We start from the raw sequence: 13,010 nt of genomic DNA, 5'->3' as shown, positions 1-13,010 counted from the left end.
ATTTCAATTCAAGCAAATTCCAACCACATAAATTAATAATGTTGATATATATCTTCTAAATAATACTATTTTAAGAAAACTTCTTGTTGTTTTTTGAATTCAGTACAAAGCTACACAACGGGAAATCTGTGCTTTGCCCACCACGGGTATCGAAACCCGGTTTTTAGCGTTGTAAGTACACAGGTATGCAGCTGATCCAGTGGGGGGCTTTTATGAAAAAATCACGTTGTTACCAAACTTGACATTTTAGCTTTTTCTCAGAGAAGATAATGAACACAAACCAAGGTAATTGGCAAATATCTAAACACGAGTAACTTTGAAAATAATTAATTCCTCATTTCCCAAAAGATGGTAGAATAATACATTTGAGTGTTTTGTTTCACATTATTGAAACACTTCTCAAGATGTTCTCCCTGTAGTGATAAAATATAGGTCTTTTATACTTGAAAATTACTTATGTACTGATTTTCAGACATACAGACAGATGTTTATATCAGACGATACGTTTATGTCCACCGCTGGTTCTGTATCTGGAGTGATCCATTCTCTCAGTGGAGTGATTGTGGACAAACTATCTTGCAAGGTAAGAAGTGTAAAGCGAAGTGACTGGTTATGTGTTGTTAATAATAATTATTACAATAATATTTAGTGTATAAAGTGTATATAGTCTTTATGGCCCAACGGTAAACTAGAAGAACAATGATAAAATTCAGATGTAGATACCTGCCGCTAGTGAAACAAAGTTTAATTATTGTTTTGCACATAAACCGTAAATAGTTTCATTTAATAATACTCAGATATATGGAAACAATGAAAATAATCTTGATTAAAATAAACCAATATTAAAATAATTAAATGTAATGCACAGAAAAGGATTACTCGACCTATTTCAGCTCACATATACAATCAATATATTTAACACGCACTCGGTGTAGGTTTTACGGAAAGTAATATATATTTAGACAAAATCAGGGCAAAATAATATGTATACATACACTTAAACCCTATCATTGGAGCAAACATTATAAAATATTTCATTGTTTTTCTATTCGTTGTTTATGGCGACTTCTGTTTTTAATTCATTTTTTAGCATTACTATTATTGAATTACAATATATATATATGTATGTATGTATATATATATATATTTATATAAATCTTCAGTTAACGAGTCATCTCTTGCTGGAATTGAATACAGTATTACTATTTACACTGGTGGCGACAACTTATGGAGGAGGAATGATCTACCTAATCTGAATTTGTAAGCTCTTTGCTACATTTCCTGTTGTTTTTACTTATATTCTGGCTGGTGTTGCTGAAATTTTTAAAACAAATACACTGCTGAAATTTTTGGAATGGTACATTTTACACCATGAAGTGTAGAACACAGATTACTAAAAAACTGAGATAAACAGCATAATATCAAAGATTTTATTAACGAATTGTTATTTTGTGGATATTCAAATATTTTTCGTTAAAAAAATGATTCTTATGTACAGACGTGTTTGTTTAAAGACCATCCCTCTTGATTAAGGTTTAATATATGGTTATATTAAACATGTGTTATCTTCTGGATTTGAAATTTTAGAAAATAAAGTTGAGAACTTGCTACAATACATGAAGTAAACTGTTTTAACTGACATTTTGTGCCTTTTTATTCCAGACAGCTCCTTTCTTTTTCTGGTCTTTAGTTCTTCATCGTATTACTTTTGCTACGTTTTGTGTGACAGCATCTGTTTCATTCATAGGTGAGATAAGTTAAAATCGTTTCTCACTCACTGCATTTTGATATCTGAGTTTCATTTATATTTGATGCTTTATTTCACCTATACGTTTCATTTATCTATGAAATATAATAATGATAGGCATTAGTTAGTTACAGTATGTTATTCGTTATGGTAAAGCCATAATATTAATGAATATGTTGAAAGTAAAGTGGTTGAAATACTAATAGTACTAAAATATTTATACTAAACCTAATATGGTAGACTTGTGACAAATGTAATCAAATATGAAAATTTATTGTAGTGACTTAAGTGATTCATAATGTGTCAGTGTACACTGATTTTGAAATTGATTCAGTTTGATACATATTAAGTGTATCGCATAAAATATAATAAAATACATTACATACGCTGTGTGATTGTGTAATGATAATTTTTTTTTTAAATTTATACCCCTATATTTGTTTTTATCTTTCATAGGTATACTTGAGACAATACTTTTCCCTGAAACCCATCGTACACAACCATTAATATCAAGTAGTTCTGACAAAGAACAGACTCGTTATGGAGCTGTTGTATATCAGAAGTGAATTTCTTAAGCTTTGTCACTTTCAGATGTTTTTAAACTATAACTTTAACAGCTTCCAGTTCCTATGTAATATACTGTTCAAAACAAGAAACGCAAAAGAGATATTTTTGTTTTTTAAAGAGAAATATATGTAATATCGTTACAAGCTCAGAGTATATGATGTTACACGTGTTAAGGCACTGATTATTAGACGAAAATAACAATAAAAGTTGTGCACTTTGAAAACGGAGGAAAACATCGGATTTTTTGCCAAAACGCATGCGTGTGCAATAAATTTGTTTGAGAGATCTGCATGTTCTGCAAGTGCAACATATGCAAAATCCCTATAAAAGTGACGGGTTCTCGGTTTCCATAGCTCAGTGTTAAGCCACCGACACGCAATACAGTTACGCCAAAACTGACTGAAGCACAACGCAACAGCGTCATTGGTCGCTTGGAAGCAGGCGAATCTCGATCAGATGTTGCCAGAGCTGTGAATGTCCACCCAAGCACCATCACATGGCTATGGAATCGTCACCAACAACATGGATCAACTCGTGACCGTCCACGATCTGGCAGACCTCATGTGACCACGCCCGCACAAGATCGCAATATCCGGTTACGTCACCTTCGGGATAGGACCATCACTGCGACGTCTACTGCCTCAACCATACCAGGGCTGCGTAGGATTTCCGATCAGACCGTACGCAACCGTCTACGAAATGCAGGAATCCGACCTCGACGTAGAGTCAGAAGCGTCATCCTCACCCAGACACATTGTCAAGCACGGCTGCAGTGGACTCGGGCACATCGGGTATGGCTTCATCGACGATGGAGGCATGTTTGGTTCAGCGATGAATCACGTTTTATGCTTCGTAGGCAGGATGAAAGGACCCGTGTTTACCGTCGTCGAGGTGAACGTTTTGCAGCAAACTGTGTGCAGGATGTTGACAGATTTGGTGGTGCCAACTTCTACAATGCCAGAACAGACCTTTTGCACATTCGAGGGAATCTTACGGCTCAACGATACGTCGATGAGATTTTTAGGTTCCACGTGCAACCCATCATGGTGAACGTCAACGACGTTTTTCAACATGACAACGCCAGTCCTCACACATTCCGACTCACCACTGTCTTCTTGAGACACCGCAACATCAACGTTCTTCCCTGGCTCTCCAGATCACCAGATTTAAACCCCAAATAACATCTTTGGGACGAGTTGGACCAACGTCTGCGACGGCGACAACCTCAACCGCAGACTCTACCTCAGCTTGCAGCAGCTTTGCAGGCTGAGTGGACAGCAATTCCACAGGATGTGATTTGACATCTCATCGCTTCCATGGGCAGAAAATGCCAAGCAGTTATTGATGCTCACGGGGGGCATACTCGTTATTAACGTTGAGTGACGTTAAACTTCACCTAGTGAGCGTGGACTTCGCCTTTGCAGACTTTGGATGTTCAGCAGTGAATGTGCAAAGTTTCACACATGTCATACAGATCTACCCGGAATAAACTTGTTAACAATTTGTCTCATATTTTGCCTTTTACGTTTCGTTTTATGAAGAGTATATCTACGTGATAAAGTAATATCTCTTCGCTTGTCTATCAGTTCTTTGATAAAGCTTTCCTTGGATATTTCAAGCATGGAATAAATTTATGTATGATAATGTTATCTCATAACGTTAAATTGAATAACTCACACTTTCTTTGACGTCTTCACGGGATATGTAGTGCAGTTTACACACTGGACTATATAAATATAAACCAGACTCAGGTATATATTTCTTGATCAGCGCTTTATATCAGGTGTTGAAAAAATTTAAAAGTCGTGTATTCTCTTTGCTTCCATTTATGGAACATCTTCACGTATTATAATTTCATTTATTAAACCGAGATACATACTTCATTTCTCTGGGTTATTCAGATTTTAAATATATAATTTCTTCTACAAGTGGGTTTCCTCGTCATCACGGATTAAACTTAACATTCTCGGTTGGACATGAAACTTCATTGATACAAGATTTTAGGTATTAAAAAGCTGCTACAAACCTTGAAAAGTTTTGAATATAAACGTAAAGTAATGTTTAACTTACTTTACTTGTAACACATTTTTCAATGAAAAATAGTAGCAAATCTTCGTTCTTGATGTTTGTAGTAAAAAACAACAACAAACAAACGTCAGTTTTATTGGAAATAAAACGAAAAGGAAACCGAGGTCACACACGTGGAAGTGAGTTTCAGATATCATTTTTAACATGCTTATCAATTTGAATCAGCGTAATTATTTGAGACAAATTTTCTCTCTTACGTCAACTCTATATCAACAAAGAAAGAGACTGTTTGAAACAATATAAATAATTAAAGGGCATGACTTTTCACAAAATCCTGACAATATCCCTTGCAACAATACCAGAATTTGGTTGAGTTTATTAATTTAGATTTCGTTCGTACACTTGACTATCCTTGACCTTGTCTGTAGTTATAATCTTATTGCTATTACGTGTCACACTGTCATTCAACACTAAAGACCATGAACTGTAACACAGTTGGCGAAATACGGGTTAGTGGTTTATAGCAGGGGTGTGCAACATTTTTCGTCGGTGGGCCATATAACCAACTTCATCAATCAAGCGGGGCCACTTAAAAAACAAGCTTATTCGTGTACATGCACAATAAATTAAAAAAAATTCTCAAAATGCAAGCAATAATATTTTATATTTTTGCATGAGTGATAATTTTAGTGCGACACTTGAAATTTAGAGTCCTTGCAGAGCTTGTCAATATCAGCTTTGACAGAAGTGGTTGCCACTCTTAACTGACTGGTCAAATGTTCATCAGTCAGCTGACTTCTACATTTGGTTTTGATGAGCTTCATTTTGGAGAAAAATTGCTCACAGCAGTAGGTGCTACCAAAAAGGGAGGCAATTCTTTGTGCATGACGGGACAAATTGGGAAACTTTTCACGTACACAGAGTTTGTAAAAGTCTAGCAAACTGTTTTCAGAGAATTTCCTTTTAGTGTCCATGTCAGCCTGCAGTTCAATGAGTTCCATTTGGCAATCATCAGGACTGTCTTCCACTGCCAAATCAAAAGGTTGAGCGAACAATTTCAATCTAATTTCAGTTTGTCTGAAATCTGGAAATCTGTTTGCAAACTCATCACGCAGCTTTTGTACACTGGTTCCATATTTGGTGCAATCCAGATTAGGAAATTCCAGTTTCCTGGTTGCAAGACATGTAAAATGGGTCAATATGGCTCTTCTCAACTGAACCTGGAAAAGTTCCAATTTCTTCTCAAAAGCACAAATATGCTCAAACAACTTATTCACAAGTTGACTTTTCCCTTGTAGTTTTAAGTTTAAATCAGACAGATGCTGTGTAATGTCTGTGAGGAATGCTAAGTCATTCAGCCAGTTCTCATTGCTCAAGAAGTCCACATTCTGACGTTTGCTCTCCATGAAGAACTTAATCTCCTCTCGCAGATTCCAGAATCTCTTCAAAGTAGCAGCTCTACTAAGCCAACGTACAGCAGAGAAGTACAAAACATCTGAATACTCACTGTCCAGCTCATCTAAAAAGTTTTAAATTGTCGATGATTTAATCCTCGTGTTCGAATATAATTTACGCATTGGACGACATTTTTCATGACTTCTGCAAAATCCAGAACTTTGGTGCACAAGCTCTCTTGGTGAATAATGCAATGGCTTACAACTACGTCTTGTGCTCCAATTGCAGTTAGAAATTTCTTGGTGAATCCATTTGTCCTACCTGTCATGGAAGGAGCACCATCTGTTGTAACACCACATAATTTATAAGGATTCAGTTCAAACTTTTCTACAACCTTAAGCACTTGTTCACAAATATCCTGTCCTGTGGTTGTGGAGGAAAGGCTTGCCATATCTAAAAACTCTTCGAAAACATCAAAGCCTGCAGTAACAGCTCTGATGAAAATGACAAGTTGGGATGTGTCATTGATATCAGTGCTTTCATCCAAAGCCAGACTGAAAGCTTCAAACGAATTCAATCTCTCTTTCAAAGTTTCTTTGATGTCCTCTGAAAGATCTTTTGTCCTGTAGGATCGATGCTTTTAAAAATATTCCATTTGCGTTGGATTACAGATCAGGCCACATGGTTAGATTACAACAACTAGGGCCACACTAAATGGCTTGGCGGGCCGGGTTGTGGCCCGCGGGCCGCCTGTTGCACACCCCTGGTTTATAGCATCACTACATGTCACGTTCCTGTAGACTGTGTATGTGCCATAGATTATGTGCTTCCATGTAATATTACTGGCCCGGCATGGCCAAGCGTGTTAAGGTATGCGACTCGTAATCTGAGGGTCGCGAGTTCGCATCCCCGTCGCGCCAAATATGCTCGCCCTTTCAGCCGTGGGGCGTTATAATGTGACGTTCAATCTCACTATTCGTTGGTAAAAGACTAGCCCAAGAGTTGGCGGTGGGTGGTGATGACTAGCTGCCTTCCTTCTGGTCTGACACTGCTAAATTATGGACGGCTAGCGCAGATAGCCCTCGAGTAGCTTTGTGCGAAATTCAAAATAAACAAACAAGCAATGGTCCTCTAGTGACTGGAACAAGCTTCACATTGTTGCATGGGATGAAACAACCATGTTAGATTGAATACCTCCAGATGTTCTTCCTGAATTAGTTTCTGTGACATTTATATAACAGTAGAATCTTCACCATCACAGCCTGAAGTTTTTATAGTTCCATCTCACCTTACAGTAAAATAGACTGCCTGTTAATTTTGTTCAGACGATAAGCTGTTACACAGTCGTAATACTGAAACAATGTCGTCCAGCATACTATCACCTCTTCAAAATGTTTAAAGCTCTGTCCACTTCAACAAAGCATAGTTCACCCAGATGTTGAACATTCTACCTTAACAACTAAAATCATTATCGAAAGTAGTTGTTATTTTGCTGTATATTATATGCATTCTGGAGCAGTGATCGTAAGACAAGCATACATGATTACACTTTATATTCTATCGTTCAACTGCAATAACATTTCTACGATTCTCCATTCACCCATGTCAGTGTCTAGCAGAAACTCAATATTTTATCATCTAGAGATAGACATGCACTGAAATATTCACTAAAGAAATATTTATAGCTTAAACTGCTTGAATGCATTTCTCGATCCATTAAAAGTGAATCTCAGTTTTTGTGAGGTTGCACAAAGCCACTGCTCTCTTAGTGTTGTTAGCTACAAAACAAGTAATATGAGTAAAACACAAAGGGATCTGTAAACTTCTTTCATTTTAGGATGGTGTCAATTTCTCACAATGTGGCTCTAAAGCAGGTCTGTAAAACCTACATATTTCCCTAAAATGTGAATGAGAAACTCCATCCCTATGTGCACGTGAAAACTTAGATTTGGTTACAGTTTGAAGCTTACTTGATACATTTAGTTAATCGTCTTCATCTTCTTAGCTTTTGAATTTTGACTTTCATATAAAGTTAAATATCAAAACGTAATATATGTGTACCAGCAATTTATATCATTGCATTGCTGTCTCTACACTATGAGTTTCACTGGACTCTCAAAAACAGTGAATACATTGTACAGTCTGACGAAGAAAAGTTAAAGACATCTCTAATTTTAGGTAAACTTTAATCATCCGTACTCAGTCACTGGGTGTTTTATTGCAATACCAGGATGAGTGGTTGGCTGTTTTAATTTTTATATAGGTCAAGCTCAGTGTTGTGTAGATGAATGATAACGATGATCTGGTTAGATTACAGCTTTGACAGATACCATTGTTATATTCTCCTCTAACAACTGCCTAAGAATATGCACTCCATTGTTGGTCTTCACATTAACTGTTTCTACTAAGATGAGAATACTTATCAAACACAGGAAGTGCCCAATGGTTCTGCTGAAAGTATTACCAATTAACTTATGACAAGATGAGGCTGATCCTTATTTAGTGATACTGATTAATACATATCGCAGTATTACAAGTAAAACTATCATGACCAAATATATAGCGGATAAAGGGCCCGGCATGGCCTAGCGCGTTAAGGCGTGCGCTTCGTAATCTGAGGGTCGCGGGTTCGCGCCCGAGTCGAGCCAAACATGCTCGCCCTCCCAGCCGTGGGGGCGTTATAATGTGACGGTCAATCCCACTTTTCGTTGGTAAAAGAGTAGCCCAAGAGTTGGCGGTGGGTGGTGATGACTAGCTGCCTTCCCTCTAGTCTTACACTGCTAAATTAGGGACGGCTAGCACAGATAGCCCTCGAGGAGCTTTGTGCGAAATTCCAAAAAACAAACAATGACGGATAAACCGTTTCTTATTCAAAAATAATGTTTATGGATAGAATGTTATGCCAAAATATATGAGAACTTCGGTTGAGGCTAAAATACCTTTCAGAGCTCGCAATATATTTTTTTAATTCGTTATGTTACCACCAATAATAGTACACACAGATGGTAAAGTTGGGTAAGTTCCATGTCCATGTCAATATCAAATTAATGAGTCGGAACAATACATGAAGACTGTTAATTACCACCAAAGATATAGTTCACAAAGTCCACAATCCTGCAACATGTTTAGGTAATAGGTGACAGTACATACAATAATGTGAGAATTTTATTACATCAGAATGATCCTCTTTTTTTCGCTTGATACTGCAGTATAATTCGCATGCAACAGCTGATAATCAGTTATTTATTTTCTGGATTCTAGAATAAGGGCATTTACTTGATTAGAAGTTGTTAAACTAAGGAATTTTGATTGCTAAATCCGTCTCAAATATTTATTGACGCAGGCATCAAAATAGAAGCTCTTTAGTCTTTCAATGAATGGTGAATTGAACGTCACTTTGTTGACAGGGTGGCCTTTATCTTAACAGAAACGGGATCAGTTTTCACTGTCTGGTATCGTTTGAAATATTTGATGCTATATCTTTCATGCAGATCAAAGGTTATATTAATTCTTGAACATTTATCTCGTCGTTTTATGACATTTTCCCACAGTAGAGAAACAGCCTCACAAAACATTTTCTACTTTGTAAACTTTACTAGTATTTTTCACACATGATCTATCAAGTCAACAAATGCTGTAGAAGTAAGGATGTATGGAAGCAAATGAACATGAACTGAATCTGGCAATAAATTATCTTTATCACAACACACTGCATGTTTGTAATGCAAATACATCCATCTACAGAGGGGTACAGATATGTTCACCATAATTGACGTTTACATATAAAAAAGGTCCCTTAAGTTATGAAGTAAAGTTTCATATAGCGGCAACACCTCTATAGATATACTCAGTGAACTTGCAAAATGTTTTAGTTAATGACTGACGTTGGTTAGTCAATAACTTATTCATCCTTTGCACATATACCAATAAATATTTTCCAAATTAGCCCACGTTCAATGCAAAATAATGAGTAAACACGGTATCATTGAAATATCAACATAAACTCGTAAAGTACAAGAGATACAACTAACAATTTGTGCCTTGCACTAATGAATTAAACATGACATTTATAAATGTAAAAATAAAAATGTATTATGAGTAATCATTTTGCTTTAAATCTCACAAAATTATGTCAGCACCTAATTTGAGCTATATTTAGCCGACTTTAATGAGGAGAGAGCAGCCCCCACTAGCATGAAAACTTTTAAGTGACTTTTGACCAGATTTCTTTACTGCTTGAGGCCCAGCTCGAGAGTGTTTAACACTCCTACGAAAAAAATATTTACATCCACTAAAGTGATTTTGGGGCCTATCAGGCCCCATATATTTTTCCAATAGAAACACAGCGATTTAGCAACATTCATTACAAACAACTTTAGAATGTCTCTGTCAAACATTTTTTTTACAATTTGAGCAAACAATTTTCGACTGTCTATCTTTTGATCTGCCGCACAAATGGCATCGTCCTCTTTTTGCCCTCTTTGCAGGCGGTTCACATGAGGTTGTTTTATCATTATCTTTGCAGTAAATTTCTTTGATTTCAAGCACCAATTGCCGTATAAATTCTCTTCTGGCTCTTGATTTATGTTGACGAAGAAATTTTCGATGTTTTGTCCAGTATAGAACGAAAGCATTGTACGCAGCAAGATCTAGAATGTTATAGAATATGCAGACTGACCAGCGCTTTGATCGCCTCTTTGTTGTATAATATCTCACCAGTTAATCGAGAGTGTCGACACCTGCCTTCGTTGCATTGTAAAGATTGACGATTTCGGGCTTTCCATTCTCTTTACTTCACCAGACTGATGCTGAGAACTCAGTAGTAGCACATATTTTCCTGGTTTGTCTGAGTGCCTGAGAAGAGTGATGTCGTCATGGTAGAAACACTTTGGTGATAACTCTCTAGATTTTGCATTTATTTCAGGAGGCAGGAAGGTTCTTGATTTCCGTATGGTTCCAACAAGTCCTGTTCTTTTTGTTCGTAGGTACTTGGCAAGTGTCATTGTTGTGAAGAAATTATCTGTCGTTATTGTCCTTCCTTTTCCAAGAAATGGCTGACTCAGTTCTCTGACTATTCTTTCTCCTTGATTTGTTTCTGTCGTATTTCCAACCTTTCCAGTATAAATTTGAGCGTTGAGGAGGTAACTTGTCTTTGCATCTGTTAGGCACCAAATCTTTATTCCGTATTTGCCTGGCTTTGTCGGAATGTATGTTCTGAAGCCAACTCTTCCTTTGAAGTTACATAGTTGTTCATCCACTGTCAGGTATTCGCTTGGGTTGTAACTGTTTTTGCAATTTTCAATGAAAAAATTCCAGACTCCAGAGATGGCGGCATCTTTGATTTCTCTATTTCTTTGAGAGTGGATGTCAAATCTGATTTTTGAGCACATTTTTTTTAAAATTTGTCTTGTGTAATCAGTTTTCGCAAAAAATGGCAAACCGAATTCGGTTGAAAACATTTCGTCTATCGATGCATTTTTGGATTTGCTTATTCCAAGGAAAAGATTAGTTGCGATCCATTTCCAGAGGTCTTCTTCAAAAATTGGTTCTTTCATGACGGTGTTTGTTGAGTGAATGATCTGTTCCATCATATTATCAGAAATGAAAATTTTGAATGTTTCGAATGGTGTAGAGACTCTTGGAGCAGCTTGCCTTATAATGCCTGGGTTCCCATTGAATATATTGAGAGCTGCGGTTCTCCTGTTGATCCTTGAAGGTGTTGTTGAATAACTAAAATTCTTATCTTTGGACAAAAGTTCGTTCACTGGCATCGTAGTAAGATCTTCTTGATTACTTTCTTCACTTTCAGATTTGTTCATCATTTTCGGCTTCAGAAGGATCATCATCACAACTTTCAGAGTAGTCTTCGACATTATCATGTTCACTTTCATCATCGGATGGTTTTGTCAGTAAATGTACAACTTAATCAAGAGATAACATTTTTGACACGGTTTGAAGATTTCAGCTCCTATATATATAGATTTGTGGATTCTTCTAGAATATTCTAGAAGCTTCAAGAATATTCGTTCTAGATTATTCTAAATACTTATGTAAAGTTTCTAGAATGTTCTAGAACAGGCGTGGGCAAACAGGGCAATAATCAGGACCGTCTAAAATTATTGTTGGAGTAGAGTTATTATCATAAATATCCATCTTTTGAAAAGAAGTTGTAAAATTAATATATTTTTACTATAATTTGCTTTTTTCGGTTGCCCAGGCCTGTTCTAGAATTATTCAGGAAATAAATAAAGTCATTTTTATGTTTTTTGATCTGGGGCCTAATAGGCTTAGTGGATGTTTAAAAAAAAAATTAAATATTATTTCGCAAATGTCTGAAAAGTCAAAATATTATTGCTCCTTAAAATATAAATGGATAGGGTCAGTTAATGGCAATTTCATTTAAATACAAAATTATTAGCCTAATATTAATAACCTTTGAAGTTGCTCTGGGGCCTATTAGGCCCCAATTTTCGTAGGAGTGTTAATTAGGAACCGAAGTTAAAGATTCTTTCATTTACATGTTTTGCTAAATTTAACACACACGATGTATATCGCATTTCAGTAGTCTTCAGTTTGTATGTAATATTTTTGACACAACAGATTAAAAAGCGATGTTTGTGTTTTTAACCATATTATCACGTCACAGTGCTGGACTATAAATTTCAGATTCTATGTTTTGCGCACCCTTATTGCCAAAAAATAAATAAATAATACAGAATAATTACCATTAACACAACGATAACAGGTTTGCTGAAGTGATATATTGTAATATCTAGAACTTTGAGGTTATTCTTCAAAGAAAAACAAATTTATTTCTTAATGTCATATTGGTTACGCTTGGAGATATTAAAGTGCTGTTTTTCTTGTCTCACAAACTTGTTTATTTTACCTTTACTGTCACCAGTTAGCGTGTATCCTATTAACGCTTTGTGTGATCATATTAGCCTGCTGTTTGGGGTCTTGCAAATACTAAGGCAGAAACGTTGTTCGCTCCTCTACATAGAATTTTCTCAATCCATACCAGCCGTTTTTACATTAATATTTTTCTCTACAAGTGCTACAAGTGGGTTTTCTCGTCATCACACATTAGAACAATGATCCGAAAGCGTGGCTGCACGAAACCACTGTAAATTCTGCTTTACTTCTGTTAGAACTAGCATAAAGAGTTTTAATAGATAATTGTGTACGTCTTGTGAACATTTGTTTACTTTTTGATCTTGTGCATACAATAGAAATAATTATCCCTAATTTTGGAGAATTAAACCTACAAATA

This window comes from Tachypleus tridentatus, chromosome 7, assembly GCF_004210375.1.
Source record: "Tachypleus tridentatus isolate NWPU-2018 chromosome 7, ASM421037v1, whole genome shotgun sequence".
NCBI lineage: Eukaryota > Metazoa > Arthropoda > Merostomata > Xiphosura > Limulidae > Tachypleus > Tachypleus tridentatus.
The sequence above is the reverse complement of the archived record's forward strand: the minus strand, read 5'-3'. Positions refer to the sequence as shown.